At 44.5% G+C, this 23,427-nt stretch overlaps 1 protein-coding gene across 4 annotated transcripts in view; it reads right to left on the bottom strand.

The window, feature by feature from the left end:
• The window catches only part of Tnik (TRAF2 and NCK interacting kinase), a 406,558-nt gene that overhangs the window by 176,667 nt on the left and 206,464 nt on the right, over positions 1 to 23,427 (bottom strand). The window contains exon 1 of one of the 4 annotated variants that reach the window (XM_050142095.1): positions 22,029 to 22,196. The exons of the other annotated variants lie outside the window; for them this stretch is intronic. The gene's annotated coding sequence lies outside the window, so the exon portion shown is untranslated. Of the gene's footprint in view, positions 1 to 22,028; positions 22,197 to 23,427 lie in introns of those variants that run through there. 4 annotated transcript variants of the gene reach the window in all.

Here is a 23,427-nt window from a genome sequence, read left to right on the forward strand (position 1 = left end):
AAGATAAACAATCCTTGGTGTTGTCTGTCAAAAGCAGGTTGGGAAGCCTGTAGAGCTTGACCTGGAGTGAGCGTGTGAGGTACACAGGAACCACCATGCTCTCGGAGACCCTAGTGCCCCAAACCTGTGGGCCTTATAGTCCGACACCCTAGAGAGGAAAGTTCCTCTTTGCCCATGTAATCTTCTACCCCAGCCTAGGACAACTTCTTGCAAAAGATAGGTCCTAAATCACGCTGAGAAATGCCAAGTTTCTACAGTTAGTGAACTGTGATTTTTGCCTCTGTCACTATGAGTCAAACTATCAGTGACCCAGCACGGGTTTAACCTGGGAGAAGCGAGGGGAGGCACTATCTGCATAGCAGGAAGCTGTCATGGGAAGGGCCCAGCCTTGGAGAGGAGAGCCCCAAGGTCTGAGGCAGTGAGGGTGCAGGAAGATTGCTTCAAAAGAGTTTATTTTTCTTCTCAGTGTTAACTAACACACTGAAGGAGCCCTGGAGGCTTGAGAGAGCCCCATTGCTGCAGTTCATGGTCTCATTGGCTTCCCTGAGGAGCAGTAGGGGAGAGATACACGCTCCCATGATGTCTTTCCCTGGTCCTGCACAGATTTGCCATTTACACCCCACGTCAACATCAGAGGTTGACAGCCTTGTGTATGGGAGTAGAGGTGTTGGTTGTAACCATGAGGCATAGGGGAGGGAGGCTAGGGAGGGCAAGTGTAGTCACAAAGACGGGACACTTCTGAGTTTTGGAAGGAAGCTATCCACACCCAGTGTGTCTTATTCACACCCCACCCCAGGTGTCTGCAGCAGAAGCAGGAGGAGGAGGAGGAGGAGCAGGAGGAGGAGCAGCAGGAGCAGGAGGAGGAGGAGCAGCAGGAGGAGGAGGAGCAGGAGGAGGAGGAGCAGCAGGAGCAGGAGGAGGAGGAGCAGCAGGAGGAGGAGGAGGAGGAGCAGCAGGAGGAGCAGCAGGAGGAGGAGGAGGAGGAGGAGGAGCAGCAGGAGCAGGAGGAGCAGCAGGAGCAGCAGGAGGAGCAGCAGGAGGAGCAGGAGGAGGAGGAGCAGCAGGAGGAGGAGGAGGAGGAGCAGCAGGAGGAGCAGGAGGAGCAGGAGGAGGAGGAGCAGCAGGAGGAGCAGGAGGAGCAGCAGGAGGAGCAGCAGGAGGAGGAGGAGCAGCAGGAGCAGGAGGAGGAGGAGCAGCAGGAGGAGCAGCAGGAGGAGCAGCAGCAGGAGCAGAAGCAGCAGCAGCAGAAGTAGGCCTGGGCACTCAGAACTGTCTGACAGCAAAAGGCCCACAGTGTTCCCGACTCCTGAGCACAAATGGGGACCCATTTGACACTCTCGTGGCTGCTGCTGAATAAACCTTCTCCCACAATGTCCTCAAGCCTCCAGAAGTTTTCATTAAAACAAAGGAAATGTCAGCCAGGAAATCTCGGGAATATAATTAGGGCCCACCAAATCTAAAGTAATTCAGAAGGAAAAAATAGACAGTAATAAAAGGGAAGCTCTCTGGTCCTCACTGAGTCTCTGCTGTACGGCTGACACAAAAATCAATTTCAACGGGCTTTAGCTGAATCTGAGCGACAGATGAGATTTAGTGGGCAATTTACGGGAGTCATAATGATTCCTAAGCAAGAAGGAAAAAGACCATGGTGTGGGCTCTTACTCAAAGGTCTCCTCTGTAAGAACACATGTGCTTCATTACATACTGTACATGCCATCTAGGGGAAGGGAGGGTTATATACTGTACATGCCATCTAGGGGAAGGGAGGGTTATATACTGTACATGCCATCTAGGGGGAGGGAGGGACTTACATACTGTATATGCCATCTAGGGGCAGATGAAGGGACTTTAAAATAGCATATATTTTATCCTAATAATTGCCTGAGAATTAGACTCCACCTCAGACACTTTTAAATGTGGTTTCCAGTAAGGCAATTTTGCCCTGGGACAATGTGACAATGTCTGGACATCTGATTCCTGTGACTGCCAATACTGGCATCTCATGAGTAGGGACCAGGTATGCTGCTAAGTCTTCCATGTTGTAAAAGACATTCTCCTTTGCCCGAAATACAAATATTGAGCCCTCACATGCCAGGGGGATCAAGGAAAGAATCTGGGCTTCAGAGGTTGACATTTAATAGAAGCCCAGTGGCTACTGAAGCCTATACGAAACCAGCAGCGGCAAAGACGACAAGGTAAGTCCTTACCCTCCGGGGTCTCAGGGGCGCTGGGCAGGGGAGAGTACAGGGGGGTTGGCATTGCTCCTTCTTTGCTCATCAGCACCTTTCAGATAACCTTATCACAATTTCATACGTCTATGTTTATGATGAGCTTATTCTCTGTATCCTCTTTTATCTCAGCCCTCCCATCAAACTCTAGTGATGATCTTCACAGAAACAGAAAAAGTAAATTAATACAGAAGCACAAAAGAGCCTATATTTCCCAAGCAGTCTTGAGCAAAAGCATAATGCCAAAATCACCATCATTCCTGATCGCAATGTGTACTACAGAGTTACAGTTAACAAAACACCATGTACGGGCACAAAGTCAGAGACAGAGAGCAATAGAAAACACTATTTTTAAAATTGGACTCAACGCCTCTCAAAAATATCTGTGGTCTTTAGAACACAGGTAATACTAATTCCCGATGTTGTGGCCTCCGGGACTGACTTCTTCTGACTTTTGAGTGTGACAGAACAATTACAAAATCTTCATTGTCTCCTAACTAAATGACACATTCCAGTTATTTTAAACAAAGATAATGTCATACAGTATGAAGACTGAAGAGAATTTGGCTTGTGGTGCTTGGATACAGAGGGACAGTTTATGTTAAGGATATTAATTTTGGAATACATATTCCTTTTTGGTAGCTACTTTTACGCCAACTTGAGACAAATGAGAGACGTGTGGGAAGGAGAAACTTCAACTGAGAAAATGCTTCCATTGGGGCACTTTCTTGATTGATGATTGATGAGGGCAGGCTTGCTCACTGTAGGTGGTGTCATCGCTAGTAGGTGGTCCTCAGTTGTATAAGAAGTCAGTCCATGAGGAGCAAGCCAGAGGGTGGCATTCCTCTAGGTTCCTCATTGAGTTCTTGCCCTGACTTCCTTCAGTGATGATGGACTGTGAAGGAGAAGTGTAAGAGAAATAAACCCTTTCTTCTCCAGGTTGTTTTAGGCCGTGATATTTAATGACAGCCACACAGACAGAGACACAGACACAGACACAGACACACACACACACACACACACACACACACACACACAACTCACCCTTTAAAGATATTGTTATTTTATTTGGCATAGCCAGAACCTGGAAACAACCTAAATGCACCTCAGCTGAAGAATAGATAAAGAAGATGTGGTACATTTACACAATGGAGCACTACACAGCAGAAAAAATAATGACATCTAGAGATTTACAGGCAAATGGAAAAAATCATATTGAGTGAGGTAACACAGACACAGAAAGACAAATATCATATGTACTCACTCATAAGTGGCTTTTAGACAAAAAGCAAAGAAAAACAAGCCTACAGTTCACAACCCCAGAGAACCTAGACAACAATGAGGACCCTAGGAGAGACATACATGGATCTAATGTACATGGGAAGTAGAAAAAGACAAGATCTCCTGAGTAAATTGGGAGCATGGAGACTATGGGAGAGGATAGAAAAGGAGGGGGAGGGAGGGAGGAGAGTGGAGAAAAATGTATAGCTCAATAAAATCAATAAAAAAAAGCATTATGCAGCCTAAAATGATATTTTCATTCTGTTTTCACATTCTCAAATACTCAGCACTTAATAAGTCTTCATAATTTGTGCAGATATCTTTTTGATCATCTCAGATGTTTATGGATTTTAACAACTGACAATTTGATGTAGGAATACACTATATTAATTGAGCAGTGGTGGCGCATGCCTTTAATCTCAGCACTTGGGAGGCAGAGGCAGGAGGATCTCTGTGAGTTCGAGGCCAGCCTGGTCTACAAGAGCTAGTTCCAGGACAGCTAGGACTGTTACATAGAGAAGCCCTGCCTCAAAAAACCAAAATAAATATAAATAAATGAAAAAGAAAAAGAAAAAATACATTATATTACATTTTGTTTGAAAAAAAATGAGTCTGGAGAGATGGGCAAGTAGTTAAGAGTTTGTACTACTCTCACAGAGGATTGAGTTCAGTTCCTAGCACCTACTCCAATTCCAGGGAATCCTACATCCCCCCTCCATTCTGACCTTTGAAGGCATATATACCTAATGTACATACCCTCCTATAGGCATATACATAATTAAAAACAAAATCATTCTTCAAAAAGAATACACTCTAGTGTTTGGCTAAAATAGAAATCGTGATAAAACCCCAAGCTAAAAAGAAATACGTGTCTAAAAGCGTCTGCCTTCATTTGATGTGAGCTCTTCAAAGAGAGTGTGCACTGACCTTACAGCCGCTGTGTGTGCCTTCCTCCCACAGACCAACACGTGCAGATTCCTTTTAGGAAAACTAAGATAAGCGGTATTATTTCACAATACTGACCGTAGTATACCACCACTTAAATATTTATGAGCTAAAGAACTGAAGATTCTCTGAATTAGTCAAAAAACAGAAGCAATCATGTGTCAGTCCTCGAGAGTGCAGAGAAAATGATCACACCGGACAGTTCTGCTGGCAATAACAGAAGTCCCAAACCTCTACAATCACTGAGATGTGCCTAACCCTCGGGCGCCTCCCAGGTCGGCACAGACTGCACGAGCCACATGTTTCTTCTAAGCATTAACCTTCACAAGAGCCAAAAAGGAGACGAGAAACTAAAGTTTGTGTGATGAGAAAGAGATGGCTCTTTCAATGTGAGAAGCCACGGCAGTCTGAGAGGGCACACAGCCCTCCCCGGGACGCTAGTCACTGGGATCAAGGACCCAGTGCCTCACTGATGTGGGTTCCCTATAGGATGGTAATTCTGGGAACTTATTTGCCTGAAATCCTGGGGGAAGGAACACGGGTGAAATATGAGGACAACCTGAGGAGCAAGGGTTCTTTTTCATATGGGAGGCATGCCCAAGCTCTGGGCTGGCCTGAATGGGGAGACAGCTGTCAAGGAAGTAAATGCATTGAGTGAGAGCTAACATAGCTGCAATACGACTCCCCGACCCCTCCCCCCCCAAGTAGCTTCCCCTTCAGGAGGGTGAGGTTTCCCTGACTCCAGAGACATTCTCCCTAGGACCACAGTTTCATCCTCCAGTTCGCTGACAAATAAGGGGTGTGAGAAGTGGGGGAGGGCACACGGCTAAGTCTCCGCCCCTTTCCTTCTCCAGGGGGCCAGGAGACAATCACAGTGCTGTTGTTGCCAGAGTTTCGCAGGTTTACAAAGCAGAATGGTGGTTAAGAGGAAGGGATTGGGGGATATGAGATGTCCTGAGGTGATTTAGGGGGTCTGGAATATCTTTTGGTTATAGACTCCTTATCTGTAGAACAGATATAAAATAGTTTACTAGTTTGAAGTAAAGATTAAGTTAATATGTGCAGAGGAGACTGGTAGGGTGCCTGGGTAAGGGGCAGGGAAATCCCAGGGCTTTTGGTGCATTATGGGAACTACTTTTAGCCTGTCTCCTGCTGCCCCCGTCCTTGCACTGCACTGCGAACCCGGTGCCCTCTTCCATCTCATTAAATGTGCCATAGAGCCTTTACGTCTCTCCCTTCTGCTGGGCCCGCTTGGTGCTGCCTTTAGAGCTATGCCCGGGATTCCAGTGTCACCAAGAGTCCTCCCCTAGGCACTGTAGGGAAGTTTCAACTGCCCCTAGATTCTTACCACCATTTTCCCTTGCCCTAGGGTCAACTCATGCACTATACATCACACATACTTATTACCTATATAAAGTGTTTTTGTTCTCTAACGGAAGCATCTGAAGGGCAGGGGTTTCTCTGGGTTTTGATCACTGTAGCGTCTTCAACAGTACTTCAGGGTCTGAGTGTGGCCACTCAATCACTGTGTTGTATTCATCTCCCCCCCCAACACACACACACACACACACACACACACACACACACACACCATAGAATCTAAAGGCACAGCGACCCAGGTAGAACAGGCATGGTCACCGGAAAAGCAAAGGGAGACTTTCAAAGGAGGAAGCCATCTGCCGCAGTGCTAGCCCGACAGCTGGACTTTGTATCAAACAACGAAACAGGAAAGTTACTGCCGTCCTCTTTGCTCCACTCGCACCCTCTCTCAAGCTTACAGAATAAAAGAAAGGCTTTGTAATTAGCATATATTTTCTATCCAGGACGACTCACTTATGTAAATATATAATTATTTTATTTAAATGCGAGCAACACGGATATTGAAAAGTTACGAACGACTAAAAAGTTAAAATGCATAGAAGCAGAGGTGGCCACACCCCCAAATTATGTTCCTTCTGGCAGGATCTGACATTTAAGCCTTACAGGTAGCAATTAGGGATGAGGCTGCTTTTAGAATCAGAAAGAACATCTGACAACCTTTCTTTTCTTTTTCTCCCCTCACAGGAAATAAGAGAAAGTTCATTTTCACTCAATCCTGAGTGACCATAGCCCAGGAGAATAGATTCAAGTCGCCCTCAGAGATGAATCCCAGTGTGGAAGCATTTGCATCGATATTGTAGGGTTGGGGAACAAAAGAAAGCCTGAAATCAATGCGTTTGCCAAATATAGTGGAAGGCAGGTGACGGAGAAGCAGAAAAACTGCTGGCGGCAGCTCTTCCTTGACAGTGTGAGACAATGAAGCCAACAACTGATTAAGCTTTTCAGGCCGCAATCGGGGAAGATCACCCACACGGAAAGGCCAGGAACCCTTCCTTGTTCTCTCCCAGAGGTGTTTGCAAGGCCAGTGCTGAGAAAGGAGATGGGAGACCATTGTGCAGCCTGACCACAAGCTGAACAGGTGAGTTCCAGGTTGCAATCAGGGGCTGCCTCAAAAGACCAACGTGGACAGCTCCTCAGGCTGGCTCGTGGCTTCTACACACACGCGCACACACACCAAAGCATGCAACACATATGTACACGTACACACTCCCACACATAGGAGAAAAGAAAAGAAAATCAGTGCTCACTAAGTAATACAACTGAACTACTGGTCTCTATTTGAGGAGCAAATCTTGCAGAAAACAAATTAGGAAAGCATGAAAAGTCCTTAGAGGAGAGAGACGAGTCAAAGGGATGAAATTGTATACATTCTTTTCAGCATCTTGATCTCTTTTCAATTTTCCAATAAAGCTGTAGGCAGGTCCTTTTACCTTTCATAAAGAAGGGAAACAGAAATGCTTGCTACGTCCTTTTCCTTTACAAGATTCAAGTCCAAATAGGAGTGACCAGACCAAGCACGCTCCTATGGCTCACCTTACCAAGTCAACATTTCATTTCTGTTGTCTGTCATAAATTCCGGTGTCTTTGTCTGACCTTGACAATGCTTTTCTAGGAGTTCACAACACACCGCAAATACCAGCACGCTGCCAATATACTGAGCCCCGTCTCCAAATAAAAATTAATGAAGCAATGGCTGGGGATGTGGTGTGGTGGAAGACTGTTGGTCTGGCATGTGCCAGGCCCTGGGTTCCATTCCTAGTATGGAGGAGGGAGGAGAAAAATGAGCATGTGTTTTGTCTTCAAAAACGAACTGTTATTGCCCTGTAAGAATTGGTACACTCTACTTAATAGATGGAATGATTTAAAAAGAAACAACTGAAAAGTTACTTGGTGTCCATGCTGGCTCTGTCATAAAATGTTATCTACTTCATACAAAAGTCCTAAAATTATTGTGACATTAGTTTTAAAACAAACAAGGAAGAAACTTTGACACTACTGAATACTTTTCATTTAATTATGAAGATAATAATTTGTAAATAATTGTTCTATATTGCCAATACTCACAGATATTTGTAAGAGATACAGCCTTGGAAAAGTTCACTGGAATCTAAGGACATAGTGACTCGGTCTGTTGGGTCCTCCTCTACTTGCAATGCGCCTGAAGGAGCATCCTGGCCAGGGACTGGAGTTCAATACAGACTTTGGACTTCACTCTTCAGCACTGCACTTGTATACTAACGTAATTAACACAAATCCCACAGCCTGCGTCAAAGAAGGACGGAAGGGGAGGAAATCCTGCGAAACTGAACTGAAATGATCTCTGTTAAAACCCAGGGGACAGGCTGAGTAGAGACATTTAACGGCCATCAATCTACGAATGTTGCTGGAACAGCTGGCCCCACTTATACAAAAACAAGAGGCATAATGGATTATAACAATAATTTTTAAAAATGTAATATTCATATGCAAATTTATGACAAGTGGTTTGCGAAAACATCATGATCAACATGGAAGGTTGGGAATTCTTTTTAAAGATAGTTTTACAACAATTAAATGTAACCCTTAATATTTTGGTATTTAGTGTTACACTGATCTAAAGTGTAAGAGAAACACAAGATTAGGTTCAAAGGAAAAAGTCTGTGTGGAGATCTTCCAGCCTAGAAGCATCTTCCCCTTGCATCTTTATTTGCTTTAGACATGCTTCTCTATTCAGACATGCATACATGCATTTACTAATTACCCAAATCCTACGCAACTGTAAACACGAGGACCTGCGTCCTGGGTTCGGTTTGTCATAGCTTTTGAATACCACAGACATTATAATGTAAGTGACAGTGGTGTCAAGATGGAAATGGTAAAGAAAGGGAGAGCTCTGGAATCAGACAGTAGATGGACAGGAGTGGGTGGAGAAATATACCAGAATCACAGTCGGCAAAGACAGAAGAACCTGAACTGTGCAAATTCAGGTGCAGGGAAAACTGCTTTAAAGAGAGAGAGGGGGCATAAGGGAGAGACAGAAAGAAGGGAGAAATGAAGGAAGGAAGAAGGGAGAGAGGGAGGGTGAGAGGGGACAAAGACTGCAGAGAGAGGTTGACAAAGCCAAGCTATTCTCTTCTGCCACATCCTCTGAGCTGAACTGGCAGAGATCAGTCTCATCCAAACTTCCCAAGTCCAACAAAGAGGTGAATGTGTGAAATTACCATGGTAACAAAGATGGCTCAGCAACTATAATAAATGAGATGCCACTGAATACTTGGATAGTAAAAAAATACAAATAAAATCATGCCTCTGTATTTTTCCTTCAAAACAAGACAGATTCTAATTACTTCAGTAAAACAGGAGGCTGGGAGTAATAACCTGGGCATGGTAACCACAGCTGACCCATGAAATTGATTAATAGCTTACCCCATGCCAGGCAATGTTCTTAGCACTTCACATACATACACTTACATACACACACATCACACATATGTACGTACATTACACATACATACACATGTGAATACAATTACAAATATGTACACATACATACACATATACACATACATTACACATACATACACATATATACACATGCACATACATTATACATACATTAACCCATCACAGAAAACTATAAAGCAACTTGAGTGTTCCTGACATCCTTATTCTAAAGAGAGGGAAATGAGGCACACAATGTTAACTGGCTTGTCCGGATTTTACACACAGACTCTTTGTGAAGCACAACTAACAAAACCCAGAGACAGATAGTAGGGTTCAACCTGAAGACCAGAGAAGCAAAGCAGCCAGACACTGACTCTTACCTTGACCTCAGTCTGAAAATGGTGATCCTGCCTTCAGGAAACCTCAGAATGAGACTGAGACTGAGAGCTGTCTCTTCCCATTTTATAATCTAGTTCTGGGATTAAAGGCATGAACAACTACTCCCTAGTTTCTAGGCAAACCATTGTGGCTATTGGTATTAACGGTGTGAGTCATTATGGTTACTGGAATTAAAGGTGTGTGTTATTGTGGCTACTGAGATTAAAAATGTGTATCATTGTGGCTACTGGGATTAAAGGTGTGTGTCATTGCTGCCTGGTCTGTAAGGTTGATCAGTGTGGCTGTTTTACCTTTCTGATCTTCATGCAAGCTTTATTTATTAAAATACACATGAAATGCCAGTATATTTTTGTCTAAAAAAAGAAAGTTATAACTAATATAAGAAAAATTATATACTAGTATAATAACTATATATAATATACACCGGTAATAAATACATCAACAATGTCTAATACATTTGCATTTGACCAATTCAGAGAAAATATTCCATATCTACCCTATCTTGCTGAGTCCAAAGCCTTATACTTGATTTACTTTCTATGATAACTTGCTTTCTATGTCAGATAAACAAGGAAAACTATAACTACCTATTGTTCAACTCCCTCAGAGACCCAAGAAGGAAGTAGTATTAACTGAGTAAGCTGGAAGTGAAAGCAAGTGACTTCCAAAAAAATGTGAGTAATGACAGAAACAGATGGCTGCCTGGACAGTCACCCAAAGTTCCTCTGCAATGTTGGGGCGTCCATCTGCAGCCCACAGGAGCATAACTTTTCTGTTAGACAGGAAAGTCTGAAGAGCTGTCTCTCCTTGTCTTGAAAATGTTCGATAGTCACTTTTTTTTTTTTTTGCATCTTGTTTGTCTAATTAGCAGTCGAGGCAGGGGCATTTTCTTGCCCAGTGGTTTACTTTTGCCACAAAGAAAGTCAACTCCATGTGGAGTTTCTTCAGTGCTCATGATCTGAAGTAGGTTGGTGCTGCCAGAAGCAGGCATGTCTCATTGTCATAGAAAAGAAGAAGAACCCAGACTACATGCTCGTTAAGGTTCGTTTGCCATACTGTAGTTTTTGTGCAGTTTCATGGAGGGAGCAACACTGCCAGGTGCTTTAATCTGACTGGAAATGTTTCAGGACTTGACTTACAGCATTAATTTTTTTCTGGTACTACTTCTTCCATCAAAATCTTAGGCTTATAGTTATGATTCATTACAAGTTTTAGGACATGAATCTGTAAGTTTGGAAAGTGGTGTTATCTGGGACCATGCCCCACAATTTTAATGCCTTGGAACTGGACTGGCCAACTCGGATAGGGGCAAAATGACACAAACATGGGATTTCTAATTTAGTTTCACATGGTCAGAAAGACTGGAGCTTGGAAAGGCAAGGAAGGATGTCTAAGTTCCTGGGTAAGGCACTGGCCAGTACACTAGGGAAGGGCTTGGGCCTGTGGAAGGCTATGAGATCAACACACACACACACACACACATACACACACAGCAGAGGGAGTAATGTTGGAGAGTCAATGACAAGAGACTTGAATGAATGTTGTCGTAGGCTCATGGTGTTTGAACTTCTATTACTGCTGCTGTGGGAGCTTATGGGGCTTTAGGAGGTGGAGCCTTGCGGGAGGGGGGGAGGTGTCAGCGTGGGCAGATCTTGAGGTTGAATAGCCCTGCTCCACTTCCTGTCTGTCTGTTCTCTGCTTCCTGATTGTAGAGACACTGTGGCCAACTGTCTCACTTTTCTGCCACCATGCTTTCCTTGACACATGGCCTGTACCAGTAAAACTGACCATCAACATAAGCCCTGTCTCTTTGAGGTTGTGCCTTGCTAGGCATTTGATCACAGGAACAAGAAAAGTCACTAACACACAGGCTTAGGAGTACATATTGAGGATTTATGGTAGGAGTCTGGATCAGTTTGGATCTCAGAAGGGTCCTCAGTCACCCTCACCAAGTTTAGCACTATATCTATTCATCCTTCATTGAAATCTGGAGACTATTAAAAACGTTAGGGTCAAACCCTTTCTCAAAAAAGCAACCCAAGCTGGGCGGTGGTGGTGCACGCCTTTAATCCCAGCACTCGGGAGGCAGAGGCAGGCGGATCTCTGTGAGTTCGAGGCCAGCCTGGTTTACAAGAGCTAGTTCCAGGACAGGAACCAAAAAGCTACGGAGAAACCCTGTCTCAAAAATCAAAACCAAACCAAACCAAACCAAACCAAAACAAAAAACCAACCCAAAACAAAACAAACAACAAAACAACATAGCACTAGGGTCAGAAACAGAGGGAAAAGGTGCCCCTGAGAGATGGGTAGCAGATACCAGAAATGGGAGAAAGGGCTTTCTCAACCACAGAGGGCTCGGCTTGCATGAAGAAAGGATGGGAGACTAAAAGACCATGGTGGGCCAGGAAAAGCTTGCAAAGTATGCAACACTCCTCTGTCCATGTGGATGGGGCCCAAAGGCCTCATTTTTGTAAAAGGCTCTGTCCCTCTACACAGTACATTGAGAGCGGGAGTGGAAGAGAAGAGGTGGGCTTTCCAGCTAGGTGTCTCAGAGAACGGGAGAAGCAGCTGACAGGGAAATGCAGGCAATGTGGTGCTGAGCGCAGCCATGCAGCTAAAGTGCAGAGAAAGTCAGACATCTGGATAGTGCTTAAGTAAAAGGTCTCCAAGTAAGAAGATCTGGGAGAATAAAGGGCGAAACAGACAGTGCATGTCGGTGAAGAATGATGATTAAACTGAAGAATCACGAGGCCTAAGGCTGGAGACACGGGTTATTAAAGTTTCATGAAGACCGAGAAACTGACAGAAGGAACGAGGGGCTTATTGAACATCAAAGCGCAGGTGTGCCGGAGTGAGATAGAAGCCGGAGGCATCAAAGACAGTGCGCTCAGATTTATTCTAATTGAGACTCAAAGCAGAATGGACCCCAGCCTTGCCAAGTCCAGAGTAGCAGCCACGAGAGTCTAGTGTCCTTCTACGCAGCACACATACAGAGATAGTTCAATGTTTATCATTTCATAAACAAGCCAAAACCAGGTGGCTTCCTCAAAACCACAGTAGATCACGTCAGAGTCAAGGTTCCAATGGAGGCATTGGCTGCCAAACCTTGTGACCTTTTGATAGTAAATCACTTCATTAGGTAGTATCTTCTTATTTCAAACTTCAAAGACAAAATAATAAAATAGTGATTTTGCTCTCAGCCTAGGACAACGTTATACATGAAAAGACTGTAAACCTGACTTACAATGTGAGAAGTGACAGTTTGACTTTCAGTTTCCTGGTTGTTACCTTGAGTGTGGAAACTTATAAGAGTCTGTTACAGATGTGTTTTGGTATAGTGGTTCCTTATCACATCTGCATTAAAGGGAACTGGCTAGCCAGCGATGCAGCACAAATAGCGAACCCTGGTTTTACTCCATCCACACAATTGCAGCCCCCCCGAGGCGTGGCTACCATTATCTCTTTCAACTAAGTCCTACTATCTTTTGAGTGCAAGGCGTCGCTGGGGTGATTTAGGAACATTAAGCTGTGCTACGTATTTTTCAGCATGTAAATGAGAGTATGAGATTCCTTCAGTGGCAAATGGAGCTGTCATTTTCCTTTGGTTATGAATCTTCCAGGCCCTTCATTACCTTTACCGAAAGAAACAGAACACCTGCGGCTGACCCAGAGGGCTGAGGTTCCTTCTCTGCCAGTCCTGGGCAGCCCTTAGGCTACCGCAGGTTTAGAGACATATTCAAGCGGAATAATGGTCGTAGACACCAACAAAATTCCATCTGAAATAATTCATTTTAAAAAATGACAAGGCAGAGGTTGGAGAGAAGGCTCACTGGCAACTCATCCAGGGAACTTGGGTTCCTTCCCAGCACCTACATGGTAGTTCACAGCTATCAGTGACTCTAGTCCCTGAGGACCTGGTACCCTTTTCTGGCCTCCATGGGCATCAGGAATGTACATAGTACAGAGACATTATGTAAGCATCAAATGTACTATAATGTAGCTACTGTTGTCCTTTAGTGCACAGTGCTTGTGTGAAAGTGTATTCTTCACATGTTCTCAGAGACAAATAGTCTTCAGACATTGATTTCTCCCGTTCTCGAGGAAGGCAGTGTCTTCTCCTACCACGTGGGATTCGTCTCACCTACCAAAGCCATGTTAGCAGCTGTCTCTAGCCACGCTCCTTCTGGTCGTGCATCAGCTTGGTAACAGCTTACTGTGACCACGTTTGTGCTCACCAGGCTAAAAGCCATGCAAGTCACTACTTAGTCGCCAGGTGAGGGGGGCAGCATTACCACTTCCCTTCTACGTGTGAAGAAAGTGAGGTACAGCCCCAAAATCTTACAGTTAGAAAGGCCAGGCTCTTCACCTTGCCCAGGTACCTCCACTTCTATCATTACTGACCAATGTCCTGTTCCATAGCTCCTATGGCTGGGGTCAGGAAGAGCCAGTGACACTTGCTCACCTGTCCCTAGCTCTGCACACTGGCCTGGACAGAAGTTTGTTGGTCTGTTCTAACACTTGCTGGGATGGACTTGGGAACTCCAAATGGATCTTTGCAGAAATCAAGTTTAGAGACAGGCATACTGCACAGGTCCTTAATGCCAGCACTCCAGAACCAGGCCTGTGGAACATGCCTTTAATGCCAGCACTCCAAAACCAGGAATGTGGAACACACCTTTAATGCCAGCACTCCAGAACCAGGAATGTGGAACACACCTTTAATGCCAGCACTCTAGAACCAGGAATGTGGAACACACCTTTAATGCCAGCACTCTAGAACCAGGAATGTGGAACACACCTTTAATGCCAGCACTCTAGAGGCAGAGACAGGTGGACCTCTGTGAGCTAGAGCCCAGCATGTTCTAGAGTGAGTTCCAGGACAGTGAAACTCTGTCGCAAACAAAAACAAAACAAAACAAAACAAAAAATGGAATAAAATAAACCAATAAAGTTTGGCTTAAACAGCTTTGCACCTTAAAAATTCTGAGATAACCCATGTATGTCCAAGCTTTGGCCTGTGAGCCACATGGGGCAGATGTAGCCAAAGACAGTCATAAGAGTGGTGCAGCCCAAATTCATGGAATGACCTAAAACATTATGGGATTTTTTTCAATAATTCAATTGCATAGATTTTGAGTGTCAATTTTGTATATGATAGTATAGCCTTGGTTTCCCAAAGTGGTCAGGCATAGGAAATCCTAGAAATCAAAAGTCCTGTCTCAAAAAGTAAGGAGGACAGAGCCTGAGGTTGTTGTCTGGTCTCCTCAAACAAGCAGATCTCCGCACACACATAGGCACACACATGTACACACTCATGCACATGCATATGCCTACATAGCTGAATTTTATACACAACCTATATGATGCTTAATAAAAATGGTACATTCAGTTTTACTTAAGACCACCAGGATTGCACTCAAAATAGATTGTGTCTCTAGACACCAATGCAATTGATGTTAAAGTCATTTTGAAATTGCTATCATCACATCCCTCTGAAAACTGAAAACAAACCATGGTCCATCTGTTAGAGAGCACTTTTTGATTTTTTTGCATTTGATATTATTTTAATACAGAGAGGGAAAGGGGATCAAGTTGGATACATCCTTTGGGGAAAATTAAAATGAAAATAGAACAAAAAGCTAGTTTATGGTTTGCGCACTTTGTCACCCAGCGAAGACAGAACCCAGCTTGTAGGGCCATGTTTGTGGGTACCCAGGGAGGCCAGCAGGCCCCTGGAGATGGAGTTGCCATGGTTGGGAGGCGCCTGATGAAGGTGCTAGGAACCAACCCATCCTCTGCTCATCGGCAAGTGCTCTTAGTGGCTCAACAACCTTTACAAAGTTGTTATAAACTTTTGAAAATCTCCCATTCTTACCCCAACATTTTTAAAGAAGTAGGTACAGTTCTCTTCCCAGAAGGAAGAGGGAAAGGAAGGAAAGTGTTGCTCGCTTCCTGTCACTGTCCCCACCAAATCTTCTGCCGAGCCTCTGTGTGTCCCTTGTCCAAGCTGTTGGTAGCTACTTAGTGTTGGGCATGTGGCAGGTACTGAGCAAATGACTGGTTAAGACTCAAAACTTCCCTCTACTTAATTCTCCTAAACATGAGGACAGGAACCATGGTGATTACTTGTAATCTAAAAGAAAGTTAAAAATGAGCTTTGGTTGGAAGAGAGCCCAGAGTGAAGGAGACCAAAACAAAATATCAAGAGAACTGCATCCGGGCACAGCATTACCCAAGAATGGCATAAATCTTCCCTTTTAGTGGTAAGAAATTGTCTCCTAAGAAATCAAGATGGGTTGTGCACTAACAGATAACTACCTCAACTCTGTATAGCTTTCCCTGTTTGGAAGAAAGGACGTTGAACAAACATCACCCCACCAATGCGATGGTAAATTAGAATAATGTTTTACTTCTAGACACTCATGATCCCAGCTCTGCTGTGAGTGATGTTTGCTAAGTTCCATCTTTTTATGGGGGAAAAAAATCTAATCTGGACTTTGATAGAAACAAAAGCAGGAAGGGGGATTGGTCTGGGGCCTTCATTCAGTCCTTGGGTCACACTCTGAATTCTAAAGAGTCTGAACACTGACTAGGATTGGACCAGATAAAGAAGACAAAAAACTGGGCATTTAATAAATGTAAAGAGTGTGGGGTGGATGGAGGCATCGTGTACATTTTCTAATGCACAGTCTTCTTTGCCAGGAGGAAGCTGTCTATTGAGTCTTGTGAAGGAAGTGGAGCAAGTACTTGGGAATATGAAACCAGGACCTCAAAGCTGCCCTCCCCCAGGCTTGGTGCCTCTAAGGGTTTTGATTTGAAGTTCCTCATGCAGCAATGTTTTTCCTCTCTTGAGGTTGCATTGTCTGCTAAGTCTAGCCATAGACAAGTCTGCAGTGAGGCCTCGAGTTGTTCCCCTATAACTTCAGCCTTGTTGTGTATTGTGACAACAGAGCTAAGCTATGTCAGAGGCAGCAGGTGCACCGGGAAAGTGGGGACACTGGGGTGCAAGGATAACCGTTTGAGGCCAGCCTGGGGTACACTCTAAGACCGTCTCTAAAAAGAAGGAAAGGGGGGGAGGGAGGAGGAGGGAAGGTGGGAGGGAGGCTAAATTAATTCCTTTCCCACAGATCTAATTTCAATAGTATAAGAAATGAGAAATACATTTTAGAAATTTTCCCATAATAGTTAAGGACTTTCAGCTGGTTAGGCTACCAAAACCTTAAGATAAATTTAAATAATAAATTTTTTTCTTTCTTTTTTCTTTCTTTCTTTCTTTTTAAATCAGTCTTCTCAAAGGGAACCCTGACCAACCAAAACCAAATTCAGCTACTCATTCCCTTAAAGAAGAGAACACACAAAACAAAGTTTAAAATGGCATCTTAAAGCTTAGAAAATGCCAGAAGTTGGTTTTAGTCACTAATACTTCTTCGTCAGTAGGATAATGAATGTGACTAGGTGGCCTTCTATCGTTTACATAAAAACAAAAAAATGATGAGGGCTTTTCATTATCTGCTTTTAGACAATGCTCAGAATAGCAGCAAATTATATTCTGCTTTGTATTTCATTTTTAAAAAAAATCACCTTTAACAACAACTGGAGCAGAAGGAGAGACTGAGTATTCAGTCTTTAAAGGGGACATCATCGTCACCAATGCCCTCTTCCCTAGGGACATCTTTGTCAATGTCCCTTCCTTAAGGGACATATCCATCAATGCCCCTTCCCTAGGGACATCTTTGTCAATGTCCCTTCCCTAGGGACATCTCCATCAATGCTCCCTTCCCTAGGGGACACCTTCATCAATGTCCCTTCCCTAGGGGACATCCTCATCAATGCCCCCTTCCATAAGGCCTAGGGAACATCACAGAAAAGTAGGTAAAGGGAATGTAAGAGCCAGAGCCTGCAGATGGCAAGGACGCTGTGAAATGCTGACTTTGGACATGACGTGGCTGCTGACATGACGTCATAGCAGATGTTGTTCCTTGCACAAGAAATCAGTCAGAACTGCAGTACAGCTGGAGGAGGTCATCTCCAGCCCCACCCATTACTGGGGGAGAAAAGAGGATGCTTTTTAAGCTGTTCCCACTGAGAGGTTTCCCATGCCACCATTCCAATGGATGCTCCCTCACCCATTTAGTAACTGGACTTCCTGACTTATTTTTAAAGAGGTAAAATTGGGTGGGGGTACTATGGGGACAAAAGGTTATATAGAAGGAAAAATGGGGGACAGATAGGATCATATTGTATACAGGTATGAAATTCTGAAAATTAAAAAAGATTTTAAGAAGTAATTATCAAGAAAATGTGATCTGTGTTTTCCTTGTGTTTAAATAAGCAAGATGAACGTGTTTGTTCTGTGGAATGTGGGCATGGCTTTGTGAATGGATTCTGAGACGCAAAATAACTGAGGAGTTAGAACACAGAAGAATCACACAGCTTTTCTACAGACTCAAAGAAACCAGGGCTCAGACCTAAGTGGGGCATGGAGAAGCCATTTTGAACGGATCTGCAAACCTACTTGGTGTTTTTGTACGGCCTAGCCTCAGTCCAGCCTCCCAGTCCTGTTTCACAGGTGCATCCTACTGTGCCTACTGCAGCCCACCATCATAGTGCAAGGCTTTTACTGAAGCTAATTCAGTCTGGAAAGTGAAGGAGTAAAGTCCTCAAAAGAAACAGCTAGCCACAAAACCGCAAGTGGGCAGAAAACATATTAATCACCACTTTGGGTTATGGAACAATCCCAGGTTTAAGGAAACTAAGAGCATTCCTAAAGATCACAGTGTTTTACTTCTCATGAGGAAATGGGAGATTTCCCTAAAGTCATCTAGGCGGTAATTGTTTTTCTGTTGCGACAAATTCTTCATAGTTTCACTGCCGCTAAGATGGTTTCAGCACGGCTAATTGTTTTGCAAACACTAAATTGGGCATTTTAACTATTTTTCCAGCTACTACCTAGACATCACCTGCTCAACAGATTTTAAAACATCTTGCAGAGGCAGCACCCCCCCTCCCTTGACAAAGGTCTTGCTAAGCAGCCTAAGTATCTACTCACCTGTTGCTACGTCAAAAGGAACGGAGACTAAACATAGTGTGGTCTAGTCAGTAGATAACCAAGTTCAAGCTGAGGTGCTTACATCTTGGGAGAAAAGTATTTCTTACCATAGTGATGTGGGAGTGATTTCTTACTAATAAAGAAACTGCCTCGGCCCTCATAGGACAGAAAATTAGGTAGGCGGAGTAGACAGAAGAGAATGCTGGGAAAAAGAAGCTGAGAGGAGTCGCCATGATGCTCCCACTCCAGACAGACGCAGGTTAAGATCCTCTTTGGTAAGCCTGCTCGTGGGCTACACAGAATATTAGAAATGGGTTAGAACAATATGTAAGAGCTAGCCAATAAGAAACTGGACCTAGCCGGGCCAGGCAGTGTTTGAAAGAATACAGTTTCCGTGTAATTATTTCTGGGTATAAACTAGCCATGCTGGCGGCCGGGTGCCGGGGACACAGCCCCGCTGCCCCTATTTCAACACCATAGACTCAAAGGAACGAGAGTGATATCTGTGTTGCATGTACGCATGTCTGTGTATGGGGTATGTGTGCACGTGTGTGCACACATGTGAATGCATGTGCAGACCAGAAGGCCAATGTTAGTTTTTATCATTGCTCTCACTCCTTATTTTTTGACACACTGAATCTTACTGATTCAGCCTGGCTGGCTGGCCAGTGAGCTCCAGGGATCCACTTTCTCAGTTTCTCTAGCCCAATCACTGTGCCTGGCTTTCCACGCAGGTGCTGGTATCCAAGGCTTTTTCAGCAAGGGTTTGACAGACGGAGACATCTCTCCCAGCCTCAGCAAAGCTGGTGCTTTTAGTTCCCATTTTCAGACATCGTGGCTGCCATTCAGCATTTGAGAGCTATTGGGGACGGGGACGCCACCTAAAGAGTCACCAAAAGAGTTTCTGGGTACTTTTTCAGACCTCTATGACTGTGAGATCTGTCCTATCGCTTGGGATCGCTGTGCCAGCATATACTAGTAACTGGTAGCACAGTGGGGAGTCTGGTCTCCTGGGAGAACTAACAGAAGGGTAGTAGCATAGAATTAAACAAGTGTTCAGAGACCTAGTAAGACAGATGTTTACTAATGTTGATACAGAAGACAAGAGAAGAGAATTGCAGTTTCCAACTTGGCAAAAGCGAGGACTGTCCAGTGTTCATGCTCTCGCCTGCTCTGAGCACGGCTGTTGTCTGGGGCTTGCCTGAGATTTGTTTCTTTCCTCCAGCATTTAATCTGCCTCCGCCTAATTCAGTATGTGTAAGGAGAGAAAGAAAACGCTTCGACATCCTTGCACTGACAGAAATTCAACACATGGCTCTACCATTCCCAGGGCCCAGAGAAATTTTATCCAGCTGAGAAATAAACTAAGGGGAAACAATCTATATATAAAGAGGCTCATTAGGGCTGGAGAGGCAGCCCAGTCAGGACAGAGTTTGTCAAGCCAGCACAAGGCCATGAGCATGCATCTCTAGCACTCCCATGAAAATTCTAAAGTGAGGCATGCTAGAGTTGGAGAAGTGGAAACAGGGACATGCATGCACACATGCACGCACACACACACACACACGCAGTGAGCAGTCACATACATAGAGTCACACACAATCACACTTGCAATTAAGAAAAACATAAAACAACCCAGGTCTACCCTCAGAAAACCATTAGCACTTGACACAGCTCAGTTTGCTGGTCTTAGACCATTAACCCCTCTTGCTAGGGCTTGGGAAAGCATTTGTGTAATAGATCTTCATGGAATGGTTGGCTATTCTTGTCACAGTATCTCTGTGTGAAATCATATTCATATTCATTGCAACAATTTGTCCTTGCTCTAGCTTCTTGGAATGGAAAAGAACACGCAGATGGCAATAGAGACATGGTGGACATGTCAAATACACTGGGACCCATTCCATTTACAAAATGTCCAGCTAAGGTTTTCAGTAGCTGATAATCTCCAGGGACACCAGCTGCCTGGGACTCCTCAGGAGGCATTAACTCCTCCTTCATCTTGCCATCAGATAAGCTGCAGCTGTGTGGCACCACAAAGTGGAGGCGTTGATTCTCTTCCATCCCAGCTCAGGCTGATTCCGTCACACTCATGGGGAAGATGGAGTCCCATCTCTACACTGCTGCACTGGTACCCCTCCTCCAAACATCAAGAGATGCAGGTTTGGTTTCATTGCTGATAAATCTGATCCCCAAGGCAAATGAGCCTCTTTTGGTTCCTGCCTGGTGATTGTCCCTGGTCACCTCAGATGAACACAGTACCTTGGGCTCACATTCCAAGTGCTTCCTCTCTCTGGTGTCATCTTTCCAGCACAGACATGATTGAGATTCTGCAATCTCATGAGGACTAATGGCAGCAGAATGAAAAACATATGTGGTGTCTCCAGGAAGACACCCGGGCAGTAAAATATAGCTGAGCCAAGGCTTTGTGGCTATAACTCTTAGTGTCTTTGAGCAGCTAGAAACGATTTTTAAAAATCTTTATGATTAATATTTCATTGAGTCTCCCACTACTGTAAAGAAACAAAACAAAGAGAATGAAGAATCCAAAGACCTGCAGCCCCAATAAATAAGGAGCCCTTAAAGACTCATTCCACTAATGATTCTCCTACCGCCAGAAGCAACTGTCAGAGAGAACACGCCAATAACGAAGGTCTGGGCGACAGGAAGATGACTCATTTGTTTGGCCCTCTAGCTGTCTTCTAATTCCCTTCACCTATTTCCAAGGTCCCCTGCCCATCGAAGTCGAGCCAACAGGAAACCTGTGTTCAAAATAACAACTTATAGCAACTGCCCAGTCATCTATGACACCATTACAGGCAAGCCAAGTTCAGGATTCTTTTGGCTGGGGTCAGCCAAATGCCAAGTTACAACAGATTTTGAAGGAACCTCTTCCAAGTCAGACCCATTTATGACTTCTTTTCTCTGTAGCCCCCCACCCCCGGAAATCCATGCCTAGACATGCATTCTTCTCCCCCACACCTGTCAGGGAACTCATGCCTAGACATGCAACCTTCTCCACACCCCCTACCCGGGAACCCATACCTAGATTTGTGCCTTGCTGTCCCCCCAACCCATACCTATATATGCACCCTTCTCCCCCTCCCCTAGAACCCACACCTAGACATGTCCCCTTCTGCTCATCCTCCCCACACCCTTCCAGGAATCCATGCCTAGATATGCACTCTTCGCCCCCTTCCCCAGAACCCATGCCTAGACATGCGCCCTTCTGCCCATCCCTCCTTCTCCCCCTCTGGGAATTCATGCCTAGACATGCGCCCTTCTGCTCATTCCCCTTTCTCCCTCCAGGAATCCATCCATACCTAGACATGTGCCCTTCTGCCCATCCTCTTCTCTCCGCCTCTGGGAATCCATGCCTAGACATGTGCCCTTCTGCCCATACCTCAACCCATGTCTAGACATGCACCTTTCTGCCCATTCGCCACCCCCCTCCGGCAATCCATGCCTAGACATGTGTTCTGCCCATTCAGCATGGTTATCATGACTTCTTTCTCTGTTACCTTGACCATATCAGGAACTCTGGGCGACTTGCTTGTCTTCCTGGTAAGGTTTCAGGTAAAACAATCAATTTATTGATCCTAATCTTATTACAAGTTAATAATTATCTGTGTTTTCTCACTCAATGGCTTAGGAGCTTTCAAGTTTTCTCTCCCTATTAAACACATATACAGCCACACATGTGCACACTGATAAAAACTTGTCATGAGCTTGATTTTGCCTTTAGGATGTGTCATGGTCATCTATGTTGGTGATCGTATATGTACAGTTTATGTTCCTCAAAGTCAATGGCCACGTGATTACATAGAATTGTGTGTGTGTGTGTGTGTGTGAGAGAGAGAGAGAGAGAGAGACAGAGACAGAGACAGAGACAGAGACAGACAGAGACAGAGAGAGACCCAGAGAATCAATATCAGAGCTAGCTGTTTCATACACCCAAAGGCCTGGCCCCGAATTTCAAGGGCAGCCCTAATGTTGAAACATAGCCATTCCCGTCTTGAAGGTTTCAAGTCATCTGAAGAAGCTCTCACGGGTGATGGGATAAGGCTCAGGTTTCAGGATGAACTGATGTTTTTTAATTGAGAGTTTGACATCTCTGCCTGGTGGCTTAGACGCTGACCCTGCCCACCAAGGTGTCCAATCACATCAAAGATCTGAAGAGGCTGGAATCCCAAAGCTCTGGCCAAGGAGGTTGAAAGTGTTCATGAGCCTCACAGTTGGTTTCATTACCCCATGCATGGAAAGAAAAGATTCATGGGCCTGCTAAGTAAAAAGAGAGCAGAGAAACAGAAGATACCTGAGCAACTTCATAGCCACGGCTAATAACCTCATGAAAGCAGAGGGGAAAACACATAGTGCTGGAAGCACTCACTTTGTGCTGGGAAGAAGTCACGTGCTCTTTACTCTTGCTTGGAATATTAGTTCTGGGTCCCCTCTTTTTGTGCTGTCTTTGGCCTTCACCCAAAGCTCTTCTATAAATCTAGTCCAGGCATGACTTGCTTTGCGTTCTTGATGGTCTTTTCCCTTTCCTCTTGTCCTCCCTAACTAAAGAGCACAGCTTGGTGTCTTACACCAGTAAGGAGGAAGAGGTGACAAAGATTCTTTGTTTGGTCAAGAACAGTTTAGATTCCTCTCCCAAGCACACGTGCTCACTACTTCATACAGTCTCGTGTTAGCACAGAACTCTGTTTGTTCAGCAGAACT

This window comes from Alexandromys fortis, unplaced genomic scaffold (genome assembly GCF_014885135.2).
Source record: "Alexandromys fortis isolate MF-2015 unplaced genomic scaffold, M_Fortis_MF-2015_v1.1 scaffold_41, whole genome shotgun sequence".
Lineage (NCBI taxonomy): Eukaryota > Metazoa > Chordata > Mammalia > Rodentia > Cricetidae > Alexandromys > Alexandromys fortis.